General features: G+C 41.2%; 1 protein-coding gene across 3 annotated transcripts in view; it reads right to left on the bottom strand.

Annotated features, from left to right (window-relative positions):
- The window catches only part of LOC122406782 (uncharacterized), a 45,044-nt gene that overhangs the window by 10,224 nt on the left and 17,513 nt on the right, over positions 1-17,307 (bottom strand). For 2 of the 3 annotated variants that reach the window (XM_043412483.1, XM_043412485.1), the window contains exon 1: positions 10,162-10,298. The exons of the other annotated variant lie outside the window; for it this stretch is intronic. The gene's annotated coding sequence lies outside the window, so the exon portion shown is untranslated. Of the gene's footprint in view, positions 1-10,161; positions 10,299-17,307 lie in introns of those variants that run through there. 3 annotated transcript variants of the gene reach the window in all.

Below are 17,307 nucleotides of genomic sequence, written 5' to 3'. Positions count from 1 at the left end.
TGTGCACGTCAAACATTTTGAGAGAAAAATAGCACCCACGTAAACGAATATACATGCGCTGAGTCGAGGACGAAATGACGAGCTTCCTCTTGATGTGTTCCATTAGTCAGGGAGTTGACAAAAAACGTGGAGGAGCGAGCCTTACGCGTTTTAAACGGAGTGTGAAACGTTACATGCGGATTTCGCATCGTTCACAGTTGTACTCTCGAGACGATAGAAAAAAAAAAGGAAGAGAGCGACGGGAGGGAACGACAGAGAGGAGAAAACGTTGTTGACCTAACGAACGTGAGATGCTAATGTGCTAATTCAATCACCTGCGGACGGTTTTTCTTTTTCAATGAAACTATGAATATAAAGTAGTGAGAATTCATCACGCGATTAACATGATCAATTCTAATATTGGTTTTACTTTTTATCTACGCGGTTGTACTAATTATTCTTATTTATTTATGACATTTTTCAGCCTTCAAGTTGTGCTCGATTCAGTATAAATTGATGAAACTTTTCAAATTTTCAACAAATACCGAATTACAGGTTGTTGGAAAAAATGATTAAAATTTGAACGGTCAACATCGACAGTGAACTTTCGTTGACAAATGATCGTCCGTATTATAAACGAGGCGTGAAAAATGCATGAGAAAAATGGGGATTTAAACGAATGTGAAGTCCACTGGATTCTCGCAGCGCGAGCGCTGCTTCAGCGTAAAATAATCCGAGGCAGTCCTCGCGGCGATTCCCGCGCTTTCGTGTCTACTACGTAAATGGAAAAAACCGGACGCGTGGGCAGCACGACCATAAACATTGTCCACATTTGTCAACTGATTTTTCTCTCCTTTGAAACCCACGTTTTTTCCTAACGAGCGCGAGCGAACGGCTTCGCGTGCGGATCAACAAAAATGAAAATATATTTAACTCGAGTTTCAATAAACACGAATCGTTGAGAATTTCAGGCATTCGTCGGGTGCTTATGCTCTTTTTGCGCATCGTCTTTCCGAGCTGATTCTCGCTGAAGGATCTGCAGTAGCGAATCATTTTGGTTACTCACGCAAAAAACATTTCTGCGAGTATCCCGCAAAGTCAAGTTTACAACGAGGAACGTTAAAAGGTTGGAGACTCCGTTGCGCCCGCGTGCGAAAGTGGGCACGATTATCACGAGCACGTTCGCTGGCTCGATGAAATATTTTAATCGCACGAACAATACGCGCCAAATCATTGTCTCGCTGGCGTTCAAGTTCTTTGTCGCTATTGTCGCACTTTTATCTATTCGCGCGCGGGTTTATCTTGCAACGAATATTGTATCGAATCACACGTCTCGTTTCTCAAGCCCGAGAGAAAAAAAACGGGATTCGAAAAGCCTACGATTCGAGATGAGTCAGCAAAAAAAAATGAAAAAAAAATCCAGTCTCCGTGGGAACTTCGACTTGGACGTTTTTCCAATTCATTTATCTCGTTCTCCAGCAGCTTCGGTACGGAGTATTCGAGAAAATCGAACACACGAGGTTGGATACGATGAACTTGCGGAAGGATGATTGACAGAATGATTATTCCAGGGCGAGAGGAAAAAAGGCCCACGGGATGTGGCCAATCATCCAGTCTTATTCTATAAATAGACTTGTACACGTCTACGAAGAGTGTAAATACATTGAAATATTCATTCACATGCATGTCAACGTACGAACATTGGACTATTTCATTCCCTCGCTTTTCGTACGTGTCGAGCCTTTGAAATGTTAAATATAGAAAAAACACGTACATGCAGATATCGGAGCGATGTACGTTTGACCGAGTGTTCCGGACGATTCGTCGGGCAGCCTGCGAACATCCCGTGCACGCAGATTCTGTGCCGCGAAATGTTACATTTTTTAAGGTAGATCATGCCCGTACAATCGTATTTTATGGGTGCTCAAACTGGCTCGATTTTTACTTAAATTAATGTCAGAGTTATTGATTCGAAACTGCAAACACATTTTTTCAACTTATCTTTTCGCGAATGAAATAACAAGCCATTAATTGCACGGGGATCCGTCAAGTACTATAGTTTTTTATGTTAAAAGTCGCTTTAGAGAGCGCAAAGAAAAACAACGAGAAATGGACGAGGAAAAAAGTGTTAATAAAAAGACAGAAGGCTGACAGGAATGGGCTAAGCCGAGAAGAAAGAAAATGCTGAAATAAGTAAATGTGAGGTGTACGAGTGCTCGTCACCAATTTCGTTCAATCTTTAAGGTAAAATATCTTTATTACTAGTAAGACAATGGTCTCGAATTTTTCCCCAGACCTTCATTATGTACTTCGTTGTTATTGTGCGCTTTTTTATAAACTTAACACAAATAAGCTTGTGTGCGTTTTCTTTATAAGCACGTTTATCTAAATAAGCAATAAGAGGACTCCCTTAAGGGAGTCTGTTTCGAAAAATGTGACTGTTTTCTTTGGTACGATAAAATAAAGTTATTTAAATTCCCAACGAGAAATGGGAGAGACAGAAAATTAAAAGATCGACAAAGGTAGAAAAAAACATCGAACCACTTTGATCGTTACAGAAAAAAGGAAGAAAATTTATAAAATGAATGATGAATTTTCGCATTCGCTTTACCGAATACCCCACCGTTTCAATGGAAAATATGACGATAAATAATTAATCTCGTTCTTGCGATAATTGAATCTCTCTGTAATCGCAACGTATGCGGTTTAATCGGACGATATGAAATCCGCTGATGGGGTATTAGCATTTTTAACGAGAAGAATATAATGAGCGAGAAAACGTCGTACCATGACGATCGTTGTGACGTTAATTCGTTCGGATCGATTGAAATCGATGAGAAATAAGCGAGCGTTTTTTTACACAGAAAATCGCGAGCTTTACTTGGTGAAAAAAAAATTTTTTATCGCGCTTTCGATAAAATACTAGAAAACAAGAAATTCTCATTCCTCGAGCCTTTCGTCGTTCCTTTCTTCAGTTCATCGATGAGATTAATTCGTGATAAATTTCACCTCTAAAAAACGAACAAAAAATTGACATCTGAAGCCAACTTTAAGCTCTTTAAGCTCTTTCCACCATCGTTTTTCATCTAAAAATGAACTTTTTGAAAAACGCCCGAATTTGTTTGATTATGCGACGTGTTTGCTGCGGCGTCGATGACGTATTCCTCGATAATAATGTTTTGAATAAAAAACGCGCATTCTTTCGTCCTATTACGATATCTCGTTCGCGCGTCATGGGCAATTTGCAATTGATTACGGTTCCGTTGCTTTGAATTGAATGGATTTTTGTAGCAGCTCCTACGAAAGTTTTTTTTCTGTACAATAATATTGAAGCTCGATTGCACGATGTGAATTCGAGGTGCGATCGCGCTCGATATTTCCCGACGAATCGTCAAGTGTCCGATGTTTCAATTCGAGGATATTTCCGGATCGGTTTTCCAGTTGATTCTAGTATCGCGGCTCAAACGTTGGCAGTTTCGTCGGTACGTCCTGAGAATTTGTCACGTTCGCGATCGCCCACGCGGAGCAACGGCTCCGCGAGTTGTGCATGGGATCGAGGTGGAACGTTTGGAGTGGGAAATAAAAATGGGTTCGGAGCCAAGCATCGAATCTCATAATTCTCTTGCTGCTCCATTTTTCAAAAGAAGGAAACGCACGGGACGTTTCGGTTATTCTGGAAAATAAATAAATCGTTTTTCGAAAAGCAGTCGACAAAAGTGGCGAGAAAACGGCGAATTTCTTTAGGAAACGATTTTACGAGGCAACTTCATTTTCATTTTCAACAGGCTCATCTATTTCTTGTTTCCAGCTGTTCCCCCGAGACCAAAGTACTTTCGGTGGGGCCGCGAACTAATTTCTTATTTGATGTCGTGTTCGTTTATTTTCTTTCCTGACACATATCGGATTAGATTCTGCGTGTGCGAGTTGAAAACGAATGAATTATTCAATTTTTATTCAGATTCGTGAGAGCTCTCATCGCCCGATTCCTCGTCGCTGATTACTTCGCACTTTTCGACAGGCCCGATTCATTCAACGTTTCTCTTGATTTGCTCTCACGATTATTCACCACGCGTATTATTTCCATCGAATATATGAAATTTGAATAGACGAGTTTCAACGTTGGTCGAACAGGGCACGAAAAATCTTGTGCCCCGTCACTTTTTTCGACCCCGCAACATTAGAAGAAAACCGAACGGTTCATCTTGTCATTTTAATCCGAAAAAAAGCACGGGATTGACCAATTAAAAGTTCCCCCACATCCGAAGATCCCAGAGCAACGTTCAAAGGCACGAAAACCGTTGAAATGAACTCGGAATCGCAGCAAATTACGAAAAAGGAATAAAGGAATTCGCCCGCTCAGACTGGCTTTTTTTCAACAACTAGAGAACGAGCAGTAGAAAATTTGTAAACTGGAGCAGCGTACATGATGGGTCAATTGAGAAGCGCGTTCGCGACGGTAATTCGCGCAATACGACGATTAAGGAAGATCATGCGTTGATTCAAAAAAGCAACTGAACCTTTTCCCTCGTTTCATGGTCGAAGAAACGATTAAAATTTATTCTCGCAACCATTTAAATTTTGTGTAACTCATTTGTTGAGATTGATCAATTTTTAGTATCATTGTAGCGGTTTTAATACTTTCGTATATAGTTAAATCGTCAAGCAAAATGTGACAACAGCCATTTCCTATTTATATGTGTATTGGGGTGGTCCTTAACAGGGGTGTTTTCGAATTTCGAAAGTAAATTAAGATACAGGTAAACCAATTCTAAAAACAAAATTGTTTTTACATATATTGGTTATAAATATAAAAAAATAACTAGAAATATATTTTATAACCCAAGTGGTTATTTGATAATATTGATAATGATTAAAAATTAAACTGTGAGCTCGAATAACTGTTAAACCAATAGACTTAGCTACGAATCGTAAGAGTCCTTTTTTGTAGAGCGTCAATGACGCTGAAGTTTCCAACGTTGGAGTCCAACGAAATGATCTAAAAAAACTCTCAAATAATTCCAGTAAATCTCCAATTTTGTTCCCTGCCGAATTTCCAATTCGTAATTTTTTAAGCAACATCAATCATTCGTAAAATAATAAAATAATGAATTATAAATTTTTTTTTTCGTTCATTTCGTTGAACTCCAACGTTGCAAACTTCAGCGTCGTAGAGCGTCAAATTCTCTATGAAAATATGTATGACTCGAAATTTTGGATTTTTTTTTCTCCCAGAGTTATGAAATACTGAAGAACGAAAGAAATTTTTCTCGTTATTTCTGTAAGAATCTTAGATTGAAATGCGGACTACCTCAGAGTTAATATTGAGAGCTCAAATTTTCAGAGAATTATTTTTCATCGATTTGGAAGCATCTGAGCCCTTGGGAGCAAAAAAAACTTGAAAACACCTCTGTTAAGGACCACCCTGATGTGTGTGCATATCTATATTTCAAACCAGCTGACTCATGGTGTTGTCAAACCTCCCACTGTTTATGTCATTGTTACTTCTGAACCTTAAACAAGTGTTTTTCTTTTTCCACGCCCAAGTGATTATCACCGGTAACAAAGCTTCCCTTAAAGGCGTCCAAACAAATCCAAATGGTCGCGCAGGAGGTGTGCCGCCATAAGAGGCTGCGTTTAACCCTTAAAAAAGTGTGATTTTCGTTAATTGTTTTCTCGACAAGTAGACGGTGGAGCCTACAATAATTCCGGAAATAAATGCACGCTGTATATTTCCAGCATATTTCCAAATGTCAACTCTCAAAGCAGGAATTTTCGATTTCCATTAGACTCGTGCGAACTTCCTTGAAGGGGGAAAAACGTCGATTCGTTTCGACGACGATTGTGAATTGAGTCTGGGAGCACCGACCACAAAATTGGAGGCAACGATAACTCAGTGAGAACGTGTTCGAGTCCATAAAATGCTTATTCGTAAGAGCGAGCTCGCGTTAATTGAATGAGCTAGGCGTGTGTGAATGCACAATGAGAAGGAATGAGCCGCAGAGTCGCGAAAGCGTAAGTCTTCGGAATGCAGTTCGTCGCAGTTCAACTTATTTTTACAAATTATTAAATAGCATCAGACAGTTTTACGCGAATGCACATGAGTGAAAGATCGTTTGTGGGAATCCCAGCAAATCCAACGTAACGAGTCGGCCCGCGCGTGGCTTCTAGAAAAAAAAGTGCGTCACGCATCGTGGCGGAGGGGACAACAAGAGCAAAGAGCCCCGTGGTCGCATGTGACGCGAAGACCAAAAGTCCGAGAGAAATAAATTTGTTATGCCGCAAGTACGAAGAGCCTGTTGCTCGCGCTCGCGGAATGAAATATTCTCTGTAATAAGGAAAACGGTGATGGAAATTAGAGGCGCGTGTGCATCGAGCTCATTTCTTATGACAAATGTGCAGGAAGTTACGAGACAAAAGGATCGTCTCGAGCATTTTTGCTTTATTTATTCTCCCGTTTTTTTTTCACGTTTTCCTCCTTATTTCACTCAAAAAGTTTGTTTTTATCGTACGATCTCGAACAACTGAATTATGTGTGGCAACCATTAATCCCTGCCTTCAAAACGGTTTCACAAAATTTCATTCTGACGTTTTAATATAAAAGCGGAATAATGCGTTTGAAAAAGAAAAGTAAATTAGTGTGTTCCAGAATTTATAATCTCCGTCGCTCGCTCGTTATGATTGTTAGCGAATAAAAGAGCGCTCTCTCTCTCTCTCGCTCTCTCTCTCTCTTCAGCTGATACAAAACCGGGCTCTGCCAGCGATCTAAGGCGGACACGCTTTCACCGTGAAAAGTACAAGGAAGACATTTGCACTCGTCCGTTTTGTGCGCCCGCTGCGTTTTTCTTCGGGTCCCTCTTCTACTCCAGCTCCGCATTCCCGGCTCTGCATATTCATTTGCAATTACGGGTTTAAACGATAATTGAGGAAGTATCGAGACAAATAAGCGTATATAGGAGCGAAATATTGTGATTACGTGTGAAGGAGATCGAGCCGGAAAATCGTATTTTCCATGTGGACTCGGGCGTGAAGTCTATCGAAGGAAACTTCGAAGTCCGATCATGATTTAAAGCAGGAATGAAGCTGAATCGAGTGGAAAAATTGACAGTGCGAGTCAGGAAAATGTCGCGTCCGATCCGAAATACAATAATCGAAGTTTTCGAGTGAAATTTATTTATTTCGCCAAGTGTCGGTGCAGCTTGAAAAACTACGAACTGCCAATTCGCCAGGGAACGAAATTGGAGAACGACTAGAATCATTGGAGGATTTTTGAGACCATTTCGTTGGATCGAACGTCAGCTCCAGCGTCACAATCGACGACAGAAAAACGTCGCTCCTTTTATCAACTCCCATCATAAGACCATTGGATTAAAACTATTTTTTCGTGGGAAAAATGGCTCGTGGCTCGTTATACGATCGAGGGGATGAGCAGAGCACAATAGCGTCGTAAATCATGCCGAATCCGTTGTAAGATTCGGCTCGAATCGAGTTTCCAGTGTGCCAATTCCCCTGCTGTATTAAAGTCGAGTTTAACGGCATGATTTTCGTCAAATAATAAATCTTATCTGACCGAAATGATCAGCGATTGGACGAGCATCAAAAGAGAGAGAGTGACAATTACGATGATAAATGTACGAAAACGATGAGAAACAATAGTTTTTGTGTTCGATGTGCTAAGAATCGAGTAAAACGATTGTGAAATAAAACGACAGACGCAGAGCTCGTTCGAGTTTCGATAACATTCAGTCACCATCGACGTAGCGAAGAAAAAACAAACGAAGGTAATTAAACGATCGGAAAATTCAGCAACACACACTGTTTTCGTGCGTGGTACATAACGAGATTGCGAATATAAAGTGAGTGCTGGGATGAGAGTATTCGCGCACGAGAAAACTACGAGAATGGAGAGAAGATGGGCCAACCGGTTGTCGAGGATGAGCATCCAATAATAACTTTTCGTAGAGAGTTGCTCGTGCATATAGAACAGAACGGCGGTCCCCGCGAAGAGATATATTTTATAGACAGAAGGCAAGAATAACGTCGAGTCTGCATGGAAGATGCGAGCTTGATACACACAAAAAATACATAAATCAGAACACGCCGTCTCGGGAGTGCACACACACACACATTTTTATTGTTCTACTTACTTTCGTATTTGAGAATAGTGAGGTTTCTTTATTGCATTTAGTCAATTTTATTGAGATTTGGTCAATTGGTTGGCTAGTTTATCGAAAATTTGACGTAAGACTGAGCGAATTAACAAACAAGGAGTTTCCTCGTGCCAGAAATCTCGAGATTTGTTTGACGATATTTTATCATCTCGTTTGTAAACTCTGATTGACTCAAGCGTATTATTCGCCAATCGAAAAGAAAGATTTTACGGAAGTGAATAAAGGACTCTGAATAAATAAATTTGATGGGAAATTCAGCGAAGTTGATGAATCGCACGATCAACAGCAAGGTCACTTAATTATATTGGAAAAAAGGTAATTGAATAACTCGTGCAAAAGGTATTGCGCCACACGTGCGTAAGACGAGAAAAGTGAGGAGCGCTTGAGACGGAGGTGAATAGAAAAAAGCAGGAAAAATGAGATCGAGCAATGAATAATTGGCGTAAATATTTCTACGTGTGTGTCTATACATAATCGTGAAAATAAGAAGATGCACGTTGGGCATGCACGGGAGTGTGGTAGCCTCAGCACGTGGAAGACATCGAGACAGCCGGTCGATGGGAAACAGGTGAACGAGAAAAGTGAAAAAAGTCGTGAGGAAGAAACGGGGGAGCGGAAAATCAGCTCGGATTTTCATGGCCGTGCGGGGACGATGCTTTCAATAAAAATTACTGCTGAACGTCAGAGCGTTGATGGTAATGACGAAACGACTTGAAAAACAACGTTTATTTGTAGCCTCGAACATTCGCGGAGATAACTGTGAAAGAATAGTAAGAAAAATTTCGTTATTTTGTGAAATTCAATCGAACGTTTTATGAATTAATGAAGCTCCGATAAATCGAGAGCTCTGAGTCAATCCGCATCGTTCGTTGATACGCGTTGGTACGAAACGTGCTGGCTAAATTTCCAAACGCTTGTGGCGAGATAAAACTTTTATGTTGATAGGAGCGAAGAGGATCTCGTTTTAGGGACTCGAGACTCGTGTGCTCGAGAGAAAAAAGTGAGTGGAAAAGTTTGATAAGTGGTGCAGAAAAGAAGGTCAATCGGTATCGATAATCCTGAGTTCAGACACCCACACGAACGATAAGCAAAGAGAAAACGAGTGCGGAGGAACGAGAGACAGAGGGATCGATTCGACTCGAGCGTTTATCCCAGGACTTTGACACACATATAAGCGACAATTATTCCCTGGCGTATGCATAATTCATCGATTATGAAGACCGGATCGGTAAACCCTTGGCGAGTGGACCGGAGGAAAAAACTGAGTAAGTTTCCTCGAGCTCGAATCTAGCGATTTCTCTCTTCAAAGTACGTATTTCGTCTGCGCTGACGTTTCCTTCATTTTTTCGTCTATTTTTCGGCCTTTGATAAACCAACGTTCTGTACGGAGATGAAGGAACGGGGCGCAGTCTTTGAAGGGACATGAGCCGAACGAAATCTTCGAGAACTTTCGATCGTAAAAAAAACAACAATTTTTCGAAAATGAGAGAAAAAAAGGCTGCGAATCACTGAATCATTTAATCGACACAATAGAATTGACTCATCCAACGAATCATCGTTGAGATTTATACGGGAATTAGAAGCAAGTCGAAAGATAAAATGGACTTGAAGTTACGATCCAAACGAAGACGGACGACGGGCAATTACATCATAAAGATTGGCTCATTGAGTTTTACTGTTTTTTTCCTTTTTACTATTTCGTAGGTAAAAAAGAACAGTCGATTATTCAGAAGATCGTTACGAAGCGCGTACGGTCTTCCATAAATCCATAAATATGATTTAATAATCTCACAATTAAATGAATACGTGAATAGATAAACGGGAGGAGAATAACGAGCAGTGAAACATGCCTTCGAGGCTGAAATTCCCATGGAACCACCCAAAGAAATGTCGCCCGCTGCCCGGTTTCGATTGCAAGTGAAAAAAAGGTTTCATTCGAAATAACGGGCGTCGAAACTCCCCATCTTTGTCCAAGATCACGAATTATAAGAGTAAAAAAACTAGAAACACTTACCGATGCACGAGACCGGCTGTGATTACGCTAATCCGGTCCGCGTTCCACTTTCCAAATGCTCGAAATGCTTTGTCCGTACAGTCGCTTATATCTGCGTGTACATTTATATATATGCGTGTGTGTCTACAGAAGGAAAAAGCGATCGTTCCGTATTCTCTTGGTGCGACACGTGGAATGCTCTTCCGCTTGTATCATCGCGACGAAACTCCTCGCGAGCGAACGTGGATCCCTCGTCGTCACAAGTTTCGACGTTCCAACGTGCAAGATCCTGAAAATGGAGGATCGATCGTTCTTTATCGAGGGGATGAAAACTTGGGGGAATTGATTATAAAGCGTTGAATGAAGAAAAAATAAAGGTCAAAGAAAAAAACGTTCCCGATGAAAATTCTCATCGGCCCAAGTGCAAATTTAATTGGAGCTTTCATCGGATTGCCCTCTTTTTTCCACCTTTTTCTTTCCTCTTTTCGCTCAGCGCCCTCGCACAATTTTCTTTGCCATTAGCCTCGCGCGCCGCGGCTCTCTCGCCGCATTCGTTTCACCTTCGAAAGCACTATGAAGATCGGAGGTTCACTTTGATGAAAGGAAAAGCAGCAAGGCGCGCGCGGCCGGACTCGTCCTTTCCTTCGAATCGTGCCAAGAACACGCGAGAGACAAACTGTCGCTCTCGCGCGGTGGACCTTCGACTTTACAAGATTCACTACGCCTGTATAGATTCGTGTATCGATGCACTATTCGAGGCTCTCGAGATGTACACTCTCTCCTCTTCTTTCGAGCTTGTTGTAGCCCATATTATTTATAGAATTACGTATTGGCTGGCAGTGAAAAAATGAAGAGACGAGCCGCGTCTCCAGAGCCTCGCGGGGCGCTGCGAGGCTCGCAGAGTGCACATCAGGGCTGACGCAGCGGCGCAACGGAAAAGCCATTTTCTCCGGAGCGTTGCCACTGCGAAATATGAGCGAGCGTGCGCCGAGGCGCCCCGCTGATCCGAAGGTCACAACCGTCGAGTTTCATTCGCGATGAAACTTCTCCGCGAGGAGAAAAACTTTGAGCTCTGCTCCATCGGGGTTATTTCATTATCGAAATTGCACCGAGAAAAAACTCGGGCTCCTTCTTCCTTCGGGAGATCTTGATGCAGCGCCCTCGTATCGGATGGATCGAGGCCCTCCCAAGGAGCGCTCGTTAACTATCGATGATCGACGGACCGGACGCGCTTCCTCGGATGGAAAAAGTACGAAAAACTTTCCTCCTCGCAGAGATTCATGGTCGATTTAACAGCGCCGGAGCTCGCGGGGTTTTACTAATCTAGTCGAGTGGACGAGGGAGCAGAACGGAGGGAAAATAATTGTGGTCGAATGTTTATTTGCATGAAAAATAATCGCGGCGGAGCACGAATGGAGACGCGCGAGGAGGAAGAAGCTTGAAAATATTTTTCGAGCGATACCGCGAGCCGTCGCGTCAATAGGACGACTGCGTGATACGGATAACATTTGAATTATTAAATTATTATTGTTCGGGAGTGCGAGAAACGAGAATTAAGAGGAGAAGAAAACGAAGCTTTTTCCGTACGAAGGAACGAAAGATCGCGATCTAGAATAACAAACGAAGCGTCACGTTCGAGCTCACGGTTTTTCATCGATGCATTCAAAGCCTCCTTTAAACACGATCTTTTTTCGGCTGAGTCGAGGGAACTGTTAAAAAACAACGAGGAAAATTGCTCTGCTGCAAATGCGAGCAGGAAATCAAAGCGATTGATAGGCTTTTTTCTTTTTGTCGGTTCTCTCTCGTGTACACAATGGAAAATCGTGACTCGGTCCACGGTCAAACGCTGGTTTATATAATGGATGTGTAAAGCACCGTTCTTCGTGGGCGTGCTATAATATTCTTGTGAACAAACTCGCACAACTTGGAGAATGTGTGAGTGCAGAGAGCGAGAAAGAGAGAATGTTTTGAAGACGAAGGTCGAATTAATTGCCAGAAATTTTCAAATCGTTTGAAATTTATTCTACAACGGTCAGAGCGACGAGAATGAAATGTCAAATTCCATTTTTCACTTGATATTTACGAACGGAAGCGAGAATTAAATGCTACCAACTCTTTTTCAATTTATGATTTATGTGCCCCAATAAAAGGCTCAAGGTGGAACGAAAAGGAGTGGAAACTTATGGAACTGGAACATAGATCATCACGAAACACCAAGAAGGGATTTCCAGCGTTATGGGATCGTCGATCGTTACGCCGGTCACACCCTCAGCCACCGATTAATTCAAGCTTACAATGCGAATGGAGAGACCAATGGGGCGATATCGACGAGAATTTGCGCGTGTCGTTCGTACTCGGGCGTGTGGGCTTGCCGGCTCCAAATATCGTGAAAAAACGACTCGTTTCCATCGCGAATTTTGTCTTCTCTGTTATGTGATTTTTTCTATATTAACTAAAACTTTGTATACAATCGACAGAAATAAAAATGTTCTTGTTCCAAAAAAATTGAATGAAACCGTGAAAATGAACGAAAAATACATTTTATACCGATTTTTAATTTCATCATTGGTGTAGACTGAAAAACTACAAATTGCAAATTAGGCAGAAGAATTAGAATTGGAGAATTACTGGAATTGTTGGAGAGTTTTTTCAGATCACATTTCGTTGGACTCGAACGCTGCAAGCTTCAGTGTCGTTGATGAAATAGTGAATCATCGCCAATTAAGTGAGCGAGAAATACTGGAGTTATGGGAACGATGGAACATGGACGATAAAATTACTTTACGAGAATTTTCGGGCACTAAAAAAGATATACGATAACCATAACACGAAAATGATTCACGCGCATTCGTGGTTTTTCGTAATAATGTGAGATGAGCAGAAGATGAATGTACCTCGGTTCAAGAATTAAATGACAACTAAATATTTAATGGTCACTCCAAATCTCACGCATAATAGTATTTATTCCGCGTGTTTTTTCCGAGCGATCATACGCGAACAAGCATGAATAAAACTTGTACCGAGCAGTGACACTGGTTTCGAGAATGACTCACGATAATCCCATTTGTCAGATGTAATTTTATTCGTGACGCAGACATTTTGTCCCAGTCTGTGGTCCACTTCCTACCGAATATCATTTTTGTCGAGACATCATTGAAGTTCAAAAACCTGTTAGCGACCAAGGTGACTGATTTGAAAAACGATCGAGATTCCTTCGGATTTAGTAATGGTGTTTCCTCGATAAAATCGTCGTAGGAAAAAACGCTGCTAATTTCTTAAATTCGAGGCGTTGCAGTCGATTCTAAAGCGAGAACTCTTTCTATCGTTCTTAATCCCCCTCGCAGCCTTTCTCTATTTTTATCTCAATCTTTATCTGCCCCCGCCCCCGCCCCCCCGCCGCCCCGCGGTCTCTCTACGAAAGGCGAAGAAGAGGGCGAGGACATCGTGATAAGCGAGATGCAAAGAGGTCCAACAAGATCGCGTAACCGTGACGCGGAGGTAATTAACCCACGATATTTATATTCATCCTTTTATTTATACCCCGTTGCTTATACACGTACGAATAACAATCGCGTTTTCTAATCGGACCCCGCCGGTACGAATTCGATGTGAATTTCGATAGGCTGTAAAAAGCACAAAGCTGCTGTGGCATCGATCGATTGATTGGAACGAAAAATGAGTTTTTAAAAAATCTGTTAAAATCTCCGCAGAATTTGAATAAATTTGTCATTTATTTCTACTCGTAAGGACTCCTCGTCGAAGGAGCAGGTTGAAGAGAGCGAGAATTTAGTTGTCCGAGCTCAATTTGACAAGGTCGAAATGGCGATAAAATAAATGTCAATCGATCGCGACGTGTACTGGAATTTCGATCCCGTTGAAACAGAGCTCGCGCGAGGACTTTGACCGAAATATACTTTGAATGAGGAAAGAAGCCGAGTTTTCCTGCACAGATGATGAGCCTTCGCGTAATAACCACTCCCCCGATTCAATTAACCCAAGCTGACCAGAATGTCTGAGAGCGTGAAAATTCACGCGCCGACGCTGACTTGGCGGCATTGAAACGTGTGAAGTCGTTACGCGATAACAGAACGACTCGAGCGCAAGATTTCTTGGCACCGAATCGAAAATCCGAGTGAAAACACGCGCCTCGAATAATCGAGAGAGGAGAGAACAAACGCGCGGTAGAATCAACGTCAGCTTTTCATATTGTTCATAAATAATCTCATAAAAACGAAGCGGAAAATCGAATGTACTTAGCACCAAATATTTTTTCTCGCATCTGTCGAAAAAAAGGTCGATAATTCTCCTCGTCACTAGCAGCGATCGCGACATTCTATTATTACATTTCAATTAGAAGCGAAGATCATTAACAAGTGGAGCGAAAAAATATTCACAGCGAATCTATAAAGAGAACAGGGAGAAATGACGCGTGAATGATTGCTCTAAATATAAAACGAGTGATAAACGGGGTGAACGCGAAGCATTGTTGCAACAAATCCTACTAGAAGCACGAAGAACAAAAAGTGCAAATCATCGTCGAGTATTAAGTCGAAGCGAACCGAATTTTCTTTTATTTCACACGGAGAGAATGAAATTTGAAAAGTCGAGGCGATAACGATCTGTAGTTCGTGATATTATTATGGGAGAAAAATTAAATTTTCCTACGAATTAAATGGTATTTATTGTTCAAAGTAGAAACTTTTACCAGAGTATTCGGTAAATTTTGACGTCCCATCTCTAATATTTACTTTTATAAAAGTGAAAATTCCTAAAGATATATTAAAAATTTTACAGTACGTTACAGAAACGAATGCTTTTCGTTGAAGTAGTTCATGCACGAAACGATTTACTTAAGAAAGTCTTGAAATTTGCACAAAATTTAAATAGGTAGTCGACTGACGCGCGTATCAAATTTTAAAGCGTTCGTCTTATTGGTTACTGAGCGATAAAAATCCACAGGATTATAAGCACTGTGCGGAAAAAATCGTTTACCTTTCCAAATAACGAATAAGCGCTTCTTACGAAGTTTATTGAAAAACGTACACAATAACAGTGAAGTATGCAATGAAGGTCTGGGAAAAAATTCGAGACCATCGTCTTACCAGTGTAATAAAGATATGCTACGTTAAAGATTTAACGAAATTGGTAAAATGAGCACTCGTAAGCTCACATTTGCTTATTTCGGCATTTTGTTTTTCTTGGCTTGGGCCATTCTTGTCACAGTCTTATGTTTTTTTATTAACACTTTTTTCTCGATCCATTTCCTGTTGCGTTTTTCCTTTGCGTTCTCTAGTGCGATTTTTCGCATAAAAAACTATAGTATTTTGGCCAGGGACGAATGAAATTTGGGGTTCGGCCAGTGATGGATTCCCGATTAATAAATGGCTTGTTATTTCATTCGCTAAAAGATAAGTTGAAAAAATGTATTTACAATTTCGAATTAATAACTCTGACATTAATTTAAAGCGATTATATATTTAATTATGACGCTGAAGTTTCCAACGTTGGAGTCCAACGAAATGATCGTAAAAAACTCTCCAATAATTCCAGTAATTCTCCTATTTTGTTCCCTGCCAAATTTGCGATTCGTAGTTATTCAAGCTGCACTAACGATTCGTGAAATAAAAAATGGATGAATTACAAACGTTTTTTTTCGTTCATTTCGTTGGACTCCAACGTTGGAAGCTTCAGCGTCGTTATTTAATTAAGGAGTAAAAAATCGGTCCAATTTAGACCCCCGAAAAATACGACCCTCCGAGCACGATCTACCAACTTGTCCCCACAGTCAAACATATCACGGTAAATCTCACAGTGAATTTCACGTTAAATATTACCATTTAACTTCGTCCTAATCCAATTTGGACCAGTTTCTAGGACAACTTTCTGCAGAAATGGACAAATAATTGGACTTTTCTCGCTCCGACGACGCTCAGGAATCAATGACGCTAAAGTTTGCAACGTTGGAGTCCAACTAAATGATCTAAAAAAACCCTCCAATAATTCCAGTAATTTTCCAATTTCGTTCCCTGCCGAATTTTCAATTCGTAGTTTTTCAAGCTGCACCGATACTTCGTGAAACAAACAAATTGGTGGCTTACAAATGTTTTTTTCCTTCGTTTCGTTGGACTCGAACGCTGCAAGCTTCAGCGTGAAGAAATTTCTGGTCGTCGCATTTCGAGGGTGTTTTTTGCACCTCATTTTATGCGACATTATTTCAAACATTGCCGGTGTCACGTTACAATCGATAGTTGAATAAACAAACTCTCGAGCATTGTCCAAAGCGCGTCGCGGAGTGCATAGAGAGAAGGTGTAAATGAACGGTCGATAATGAGGCTGTAACTCATGCGATAAAGTCATTCCGACGATTGCAGTCATCAGAGTCGACATTCGACGTTGGCGTTTCGCAGGCGCGTGGAGCGTTGAAAGCAGGAGGAGTAAGGGTTACGGAACAACTCGTAAAAACGAAGATAACGCTCGTATTATTCGCACGCACGAATTCCGAGGCGTTCTCTGCCTTTGGCAAAATAATGAGATACTTTTCACACTTTTAGTCTGAACGATAAATGCGAGTGGGACCACGCCGAAGTTTGCAACGTCAAAGTCCGACGAATTAAACAAAAAAAACATTTGTAATTCGCTCATTTTTGATTCGGTGCAGATTGGAAAACTACGAATTGCAAATTCCGTGAGGAAGAAAATTGGAGAATTACTGAAATTGTTGGAGAGTTTTTCTGCATCATTTAGGTGGACTCCAACGTTGCTAACTTCAACATCATCGAGTGCGAGCATCGAATTCATTCCGTCTTCCGGAGCATACGCGAAGAGTACAGAAATTTGATGGAAATGGAATACGAGACGATCGCTAATCTACGTTTGGAATGAATTTCGAATAAGCACAAACGTTACAACGGGAACGTAACGAGAGACTAATCGAGATATGAACAGTGCTCGTGTGTGCGTGCGAGTCCTGGAGAATGAACGATCTTCGTGTGAGAGGAGACCGAATGAAGATTCGAGAGGTAAGAAAACTCAATCTGCGCACAATTCTCTCCATTGTGTACAGCCGCGCGGAAACTTTCATGAGAACAGTTTATTATCGTAAGGGAGTTTAGGCAGGGATCGGTAAATAGAGAGAGAGAGAGAGAGAGAGAGAGAGAGAGAGAGAGA

Source organism: Venturia canescens, chromosome 2, assembly GCF_019457755.1.
Source record: "Venturia canescens isolate UGA chromosome 2, ASM1945775v1, whole genome shotgun sequence".
Taxonomy (NCBI): domain Eukaryota; kingdom Metazoa; phylum Arthropoda; class Insecta; order Hymenoptera; family Ichneumonidae; genus Venturia; species Venturia canescens.
Note: the sequence above shows the minus strand (reverse complement) of the source record. Positions and strands in the feature narration are given on the sequence as shown.